Below are 8,893 nucleotides of genomic sequence, written 5' to 3'. Positions count from 1 at the left end.
ACACCCTTTTCTTGAATTTGAGAACATGAATGGATGCTTGTAGTAAGTTACAGCACATTCTTGTATTATGTGTTGCTGTTTACCAGGAGTCAGTCTTGGTTATGCTGTTACACGCTTCGGTTAGAGATTGTGCTACTGAGTCAACCTTCAGTCCCAGGTTCTGTAGGCGTAGACTGTATCCATATTACAGCATTAACTTATTAGTGATTTAATATGTGTTAAACCTATTATAGATTATCAGTTTACTCAATTACTTTGCTACAGAGCAATCTAGTTAATAATTTTGTGAGATGAATTTCCTTGATCTCTTTCTTACATTTATTATTCCTCCCTCTTCATAGCCAGTGTGTGTGTGTGTGTGTGTGTGTGTGTGTGTGTGTGTGTGTGTGTGATGTAGTGGGGAAGGTTAAGAGCTGCCTTGATTATTCTGTCTATCTGACAAACAGCCAGCTAAGATGGATGGTTTCCCCCCCAAACCAATCAAAGTCAGATTACATTGACAGTAAACAGAATAAGGGAGTACTTTGGGGGTGGCGGGGGGGGGGGAGTCTGGGTAAAAAGCGAAACACATAGCATGCTGGTTTCTAGACTGTAGCTAAGATTCTGTTCCTCTCCCACCCCCTTTGCTGCTGATGTCTGCTAAAACTGTTATTATATCTCCAAATCCGAAATGGAGGGAAGTGAATCTCTTTTATTTCAATGGCACATCGCAAAGTAAAGTATATAGAATTAAGATGCCACATACACATAGTATCTTACCACTTTATCCTTCTTTTTTAGATGGACCTGAGAAAATGCTGGTTCCAGGTTCCTGTGTTGGCACTGGAACAGATTTTCAGCAGACCCAAGTCCTCCTAATCCATGGTTGTCCATATACTCAACAGTTATTATCAGAACTTTCCATACATTACACACAGCTATATTTTCAGTAGCATTTGGCATGCTACAATAGAGCTAACTTAGCACCTAGTGCTATAATTGCTAGAGTGGCTTCACAAGTGCTTATTTTTCTCCAGCATGGTTCCAGTGTGTCAAATGTTGCAGTGAAATGCATCTCCATAGCCACCTACAGATAGGATCAAACTGTTCCTAGAGACTGTGTTATATGGAGGTTGGTTTTATGCTAGTGCTTATTAAAATGGGCTATTGTGATGGTTCACAATAACAGCACAAAGTACAATAACTGTATATTGAGCAAACTATTGAGAATTTCAGTGCTAGCAATAATGCATGACATATTGTTGCCTCAAGCAGAAAACCAAATGCCACCCCATCTTCACTCCCCTTCCTCTCCCCTCCTTTTTTGGTCTATTTAAATCCCACCCACTATTCCTTCCTTCTTCCTTCCTTTTTCAGTTAGAAAGGGAAGAGGAAAAGCAGTGTGGTGCCGTTTCACCCTTCTTCCTCTGCAGGCCATCCATGGGGAGAAGTGCTGAATGGACAATTGTGTCACCCTTGAGAACTGGCCCATAGTTTGCTGCCTGAAATGGCCCGCTTCATGGCTAGGCCACCCTGGCAATGTCAGTGTGCCAGTGAGCAAGTCAACACAAGTAGTTCAGAACAAAAACTCAACCAGCTTGGCTACCTCAAGTTATTTTCCTTGGGGAGGCTGTTTTGAAATGAGAGCACTCTGCAGGGTTTAAAAGGTTACTGAATATATAGTTCTAAATGGCTTCTGTTGTAGCTTGCTGATTTATTTATTTATTCATTCATTCATTCATTCAACATATTGCTATACTGCCCAAAACGTGTGTCTCTGGGTGGTTTACAATTAAAATCATATAAACATTAAAATCATTTAAAACCCGATATTAAAAATATTAAAACTATAAATCTAATTAAAAGCCTGGGTGAACAAATATGTCTTCAGTGCCTTTTAAAAAGTTGCCAGAGATGGGGAGGTTCTTATTTCTACAGGGAACACATTTCAAAGCCCAGGGGCAGCAACGGATGAGGCCCGTCTTTGAGTAGCCCCCAGACATGCTACTGGAGGCAACCATAGACATACCTCTCCAGAAGATCTCAGTGGGCGATGGATCTCATGGCGAAGAAGATGATCTCTTAAAAACCTAGGGCCTAAGCTGGTTAGGGCTTTGTAACTAATGGCCAGCATCTTGTATTTTCTCCAGAAACATACTGGCAGCCAGTGTAAGTCTTTCAACACAGGAGTAATATGGTCTCTCCAAGATGACCCAGAGACCAACCTGGCCGCCACATTCTGTACCAACTGGATTTTCCGGACTATGTACAAAGGCAGCCCCACATAAAGTACATTGCAGAAGTCCAGCCTGGAGCTTACCAACAGATGTACCACCGTTCTGAGGTCGTTCATCTCAAGAAACAGACACGGCTGGTATATCGGCCAAATACAAATGATAGAAGCTAGCCGCTCACCGCCGTTCTAGGCAGCACAGCTCATTTGCTCCAGCCCCCACCTAGGAGGAACACGTGACAATGGGATCCAGCTCCCATTGGCAGCCGCGTGCCTCCTGGGTGGGGCCGGGGCAGGCGAGCCAGCAGCCTGCGCTGGCTCAGTCCATCTCTTGAAAGAGCAGAGAGCGGATGTGCCAGCAAGATCCTAGGCATGTGGCTAGGGCCTATTGGAGCAGGCTGCACTGGGGCCTGTAGTGGCGGGCTGTGGGCTCTTAAGCCCACCCGCTGAGGAGGCCGATCAGGCGGCAGGTGGGTGAACTTTTAAGCTTGGCCCGTGGCACCCCTCCCTCCTTTGTTGCAGCCGCAGCTGCCAATTTAGGCCGCTGCACAGCGATAGGCCTGCAGCGGGGCCTGCAAAACACTGGGGGCTGTAGGGGCGAGATCCGGGCTCTTAAGCCCACCCGCCAAGGAGGCCTCCGGGCCAGTCAGGCGGCAGGCAGGTGAGCTTTAAGCTTGGCCCATGGCACCCCTCCCCCGTGGTTGTGGCGATGGCCACTGTTTTGGGCTGCTGTGGCCACTCAGCAATAGGCCTGTAGCGGGGCCTTCAAGCATAGGGCTCCGCCAGGGGCTGTAGGAGTGGGCTCCAGGCTGTTCAGCCCACCTGCCAGGGAGGCTTCAAGGCAGCTGAGCATTTATGCTCAGCCTGCTGCCCCCCCTCTTATTGTGGCAGCTGCATGGAGATAGGACCATGAGGCCTACCACCCTCTCCAGGAATGGGGGGGATCCATCCATGTGGTTACAGCGCTGGCATCCACCGGGAATCTTCTCCGTGGAGCACAGGTTGGGGGTTAACCTGGCCACAGGTTTGGAGTTCAGAAGGTGGGGGGGGGCTGGGGCAGGGGGGCCTTAGCAGCATGGGAAGGAGGGGAATGAGCAGGCAAGAGGGGACAGGGCTATAGGTGGTGCAAAGCCTTTACAGACTGCAGGACGGCCCAGTCCTTGGCATCAAGAGGGGGAACTGGGATTCGGCTCCCTCACACTCTCCCCTACCCAGGTGGGTGCCCATGGGAAGGCAGGGAATTAGACCCAACATACCCCACCTTTTTTCCTGGAAAGCATTTGATCATGGGCTCCAAGAAGGCACTGATTAAAAAGGGAGGGAAGCCAGTCCAGCCCCCCAGGTGCTCATCCCCGTGGACTCTTCATCAGAAAATGAGAGGAACATTGAGTTGGGCCCATGTGCCTAGAGGCCCTGGAAAAGCAACGTACGGCCCCTAAGGGGGATGGGGCGGGGGGCAGCCCATCTGGGGTTCCAGCACACCCCCAGAGACTGACCAGGGCAGCAAAGAAGGTTGAATTGATGCAAGGTTTTGCTGATGGCTTAACAGCACTCGAAGTGGCCAGGGCACCAGCCCCTAGTCCAGGAGGCAGCGAGGTGCTGTGACCGGAACTCGTGCCGGGAGGCTATGGCGAGGAATCCAGCGGTGATGGGTTGGGCACAGGTGAGTCTTCCCAGGGCGTGTGGCTATGGGGTTTACCTTACAGCCCTCCTTTCGGGCCTTGTGGGTGGTATCCAGGCCCGATGAACTGGGCATCACCACATGCCACCTGTAATCAGGTATGGCAAGGGGGGGCTGGATGGGAGCAAACACCACCACCACCCAAGCCGGCTGCACAGGCAAGCTCCAGTAGCAGCGTGGACAATGAGTCCATCCCGCTAGGGCACCATCTGTTGCCAGCGATAAAAGATCACATTTGGAAGGGTGAATACATATACATCTTTCAGATGATCTTCAAAGAGCCTTAGCCTGTGGACAAGGAAGGGGTGCAGGAGAAGGAAGAGGAAAGAACCAAGAGGAAGCCCATTGAGCATAACTGGGCCAACTGGGTTTCCGAGTTCACTGTCTACATGGGAATGGTCACCCAAAAGTACCCAAAAAAGGGCAATGTGCTCATTAAATATTTTGACATCATACACAGGGCCTTCATGGATTTTGCGGGCAATGCCTGGGAGCAGTATGACAAGGCCTTCCGAGAATGGGCTGCAAATAACACAGCTCTGTCATGAGAGAAGCAGCATCAGGAGCTCTGGCTCCAGATCATGACACTGTTGAGGCCCATCGTGGGGGAGCGCGCAGACAGTGGCCACTTAATCTCCAAGACACCAGCAGCGTCGGTGGCCTCAGCTGCATTTGCCCAGGGCGTTCAAGGTCCCCTGGTTTGCTGGGAGTTCAATAGGAGCAGAAAGTGCACACATTTCCCATGCAAATAGAGGCACGATTGTGGCTTTTGTGGAGACCGGCACGCTGGCTTCAACTGCCCCTTGATGAAAGGTTTTAGAGGGGGAGGTGGCCACCAACACCCTCGAGGGGGGGAGGGGCCCACGAACACCTATAGAGGTGGTGAGGGAAAAGGGCCCCAGCCCACTCCAGTTGCTGCTGTACGATTACTTGGATAGGGAGCATGCACGGTACCTGGAGACTGGTTTTTCGGAGGGTTTTAGGATACCATGCCAGTTTCCATGTACACATAGCTTTGCACGCAATCTAAAATCAGTCGAGGGGTTGGAGCACATAGTAGCCAAGAAAATCACAGAAGATGTAGTGTTGGGTCGGGTGCTTGGGCCATTTGCCGAGCTCCCCCTGCCGGCTTTGAGGGTCTTCCCTTTTAGGTGTGGTACCCAAGAAGGTGTCAGGGGAGTACAGGTTCATGCACCATCTATCATACCCTAAGGGCAGCTCCATAAAAGATGGCATACTGGCCAAACTTTGCTCGGTCCTTTATACCTCCTTTGACGAGGCAGTAGCTATGGTCCGTGTGTGTGGACCTGGGGCCAGGGGCATAGCAAGGTTGGAGTGGGCCCAGAGACAAGATTTTAAAATGGGCCCGCCCCCCCCCCCCAAAGTCCAGGGCCTCCGCACACCCCAGGCCCCCAAGGATTTAAGTCTGATATTCCAAAATAAGTATGCTGCCTGCAAATACATTTCACTGAATACACACACACACGTCACAATATATAGTGATATACATTGAGTACTATACATTTGTATTACTTTTAATGCCTAGAACACACTAGAAAGATGAATTATTAAAATGGGCCCCTCGCTGCAGATTAGCAAAGGAGACTTTCAACCATGCAGGGTGAACCTATGTTTGTTTTCTCAGAATTCTGAACAAATTCAGTCAAGTTTGATTGCAGGAGGTTTTTCACAGGAGGCTTTTAAAGCCCTTTAAGACACATCTCCTCTGGAATGGAGGTGCTGCATTCACATGTTGGCCAGATTGACCCTGAAGTCCCTGCAAGTTATTGGGGAGCAGTTCACACACAAGAAAAATAAAATAAAATAAAAGCACAAGACATGCTTCACAGTTCTCACTCAGACCTTCTGGGTTGCAAAACAACTTGAACATAAGTGCATTTATAAATGAATGAATGAATAAATAAAATTAATAAAATACTGTTCCAGAAGTTTTTGCAATTTTCTGCCATGAAACAAGCCACTTACAGGACTTTTTAGATAGTTTTTTTTAAGTCAGCAAATTTTCCAAGCTGTTTCAAAATAAATATTCAGAGACTTCTCAGTCCCTCCCCCCCCCCTATCCAAGCCCTATGGCAAGCAGATCCCTATATATGGGGGGGGGGGGGCGGGAAAGGTAACCACAAAAAGGAGTTCACACTCTACCTGGCAAATGCTGGTCTGGGTTAAGCAGTGCAGCAGGGGGTCTTCTGCTGCAGAGAACACTCTGGCTGCCTCCTCCTTCCTGGCTGGCTTGGGCCCTACTCGAGTTCAGGCTTCACTGCGGCCTACACGGAGGCCTCCGTGGAAGCCCCGCCCACCCACCGATCAGCTGAGAGGCGGGAGAAAAGGAGCTCTTTGCAGCTTGCCTGCTGCTTCTATTGCGGGCCAGGAGAACAAGCTGGAGAGACGGCGAAGAGGGCAAGTGGCTGAGAGGCTATGGGGCTGGGCAGGGGGCAATGGGGAGTCACATGAGGTGCCTCTGGGGTGCCCCTCCAGGCAGTGGGGCCCCCAGACAACTGTCTCCCCTTGCCCTATCATTGTTACGCGCCTGCCTGGGGCCCTCCTGGCCAAATGCGACATCGAGTCTGCTTTTCGGCTAATGCCTGTGCACCCGGATGTCTTTGACCTGTTAGGCTTCACATTTAAGGGGAACTATTACATCGATAGGGCCTTACCAGTGGGATGCTCTGTCTCCTGTGCAGCCTGCTAGTCCTTCAGCACAATGCTAGAATGGGTGCTGTGCCACAAGGAGCATCTTGGCTCCACAGCTCATTTCCTGGATGACATTCTTTTCAGAAGAAAAGCGGGCTCTACCCAGTGTGCTCGACTGCTGTACACATTTGTGGCTCTCTGTCATGAGCTGGGGAGTGCCCTTGGCAAAGGACAAGACTGAGGGGCCGTCCACCAGGCTCACTTTCTTGGGCATAGAGCTGGACACATAGGGCCAGCTCTCACACCTTCCTGCCAACAAGCTCCAAGCCCTGAGGGAACTCTTGAGGGTTTGCGAATGGGCCAGGAAGATTTCCCTGCGCCAGCTGCAGTCCTTGATTGGCCATCTCAACTTCACCTGTTGGACGGTGGCCCCAGGCTGCCCCTTCCTGAAGTGTCTCTGCGACGCCACAGTCAGGTGCAGGCAACCACATTTTTTAATCAGGGTAATTGCAGCCATGGAGGAGGACATGAGGCTCTGGCAGAGCTTCCTGGGCTCATTCAATGGGGTCTCATTCTGGCGCTCCCTGCAGCTGCTAGAAGCCAATTTCCAAGTACAGTCGGATGCGGCTGGGGGTCTTGGCTTCGGTCTGTACCCAAGGGGACAGTGGTGCACTGAGCACTGGCCACACGATTGGGCTGAGAGGGGAGTCACGAGGGATCTCACGTTCTTCAAGCTGTTCCCCATAGTGGTGGCCAAAAGGGCCCAGCTGTTTTTGATGCTGCGGGAATTCCTGGAGGAGAATCCGGCACCAGATATCCTATTACTACATTTTGAGGGGAACGACCTAGTTAGCCAGTCGGGCATTTCACTTTCACAGCAGACCATGCAGGATCTGGAGGTTTTTCTATCCTGGTGCCCTGGGGTGATCATAATCTGGTCCAACTTCACACAACGCAGGGTGTGGAGGGGAGCACCCAGGCAGAACAAAGTTGACAGGGCTAGACAGGAGGTTAATGTGGCAATGGCACACTTCTTGGCCACTAGGGGAGGCAGTTGTATACTGCACGATGACCATGTTTTCTCAGTCCACCCACTACCGAGGTGACGGAGTACACTTGTTGGCCATGGGCATGAGACTGTTTATCTATGACTTGTGACTGGGATTGGTGGTGGTTTTGCAGGGCTTGTGGGATGTGTGGGGCGTTAAGCTAGGCTAATGCCCACCATGGCAGGTACAGTGTAGCAGTAAACAGCTGGAAATTGGTGCAGCACCTTAAGTAAGCTTTTGGCTTCAAGGAGGAGGGACAGATCACTTGAGGCTTGACAGATCGGGGATGTGGCTCAACTCCTACCTCTCTGCAAATGACATCCTTCCAGAATGGACAGCATTGGAGAGGTGGCGTTGATGCCAGAGACCTGACCTTTGGTTGGTGAAGAAGGGTGCCTCCACTTTATAGCGGTGGAGCCTCCTGGAACCAAAGTGCTAGTGCCACGGGCATGTAGGCTGGGGCAGCCATGGTCCTGGCCGACTTGCTAGGGACTGCACTGTTGTGGGTGGAGCACCAATCACAGCTGAGTGCCTTGCGCGCACAGCACGAATTTAATCTCAATAAAAGTGGCCAATTTCACCAAAAGTATCATGTGTCCGTGTCTCCTTGGGTCTGAGCACAAGCTAGTCACTCGCCACCCTTCTAGGTGGCACAGCATGTTTGTTCCAGCCCCCACCTAGGAAGTGCACGTGACACCGGGAGCCAGTTCCCATTGGGTGCTGTGTGACTCATGGGTGGGGCCGGGGCAGGCAAGCTGGCAGCACACCTGTGCCAGCTCAGTCCGTCTCTCGACAGAGCACCCTCCCTCCCATCCCTCAGATATAGACTGGGCTTGGCTGATTACCTATTGGGGCAGGCAGAAATTTTTTGGGTCCACACCTAATTGGCAGCTGATTTGTACCTTTTTTCGCCTGCCTCAGGCTATATCTGTTCTCCTATTAGCTAGTGTGGTAATTTTATGGTCACTCTGGTCACGGGTCTGGCAGGTACAGTTTAAATCGGTGCAGCATCTTAGGTAAGCTTTTGGCTTCAAGGAGTTGGGGCAGATTCCTTGAGGCTTGACAGATCACACTGTTGTGGGTGGAGCACCAATCACAGCCAAGTGCCTTGCGTGCACAGCATGAATTAAATCTCACAAAAGTGGCCAATTTCACTAAAAGTACCATGTATCCGTGTCTCCTTGGGTCTGGGCACAAAGTACCTCTGGCTACCACCTAAACCTGGGACACCAGGAAGAGGTTTGGATTCAGAAGCACCAAATCTCCTGATGATCTTTCTCAGTGGCTTCACGTAGATGT

Source organism: Hemicordylus capensis, chromosome 3 (genome assembly GCF_027244095.1).
Source record: "Hemicordylus capensis ecotype Gifberg chromosome 3, rHemCap1.1.pri, whole genome shotgun sequence".
Taxonomy (NCBI): domain Eukaryota; kingdom Metazoa; phylum Chordata; class Lepidosauria; order Squamata; family Cordylidae; genus Hemicordylus; species Hemicordylus capensis.
The sequence above is the reverse complement of the archived record's forward strand: the minus strand, read 5'-3'. Positions refer to the sequence as shown.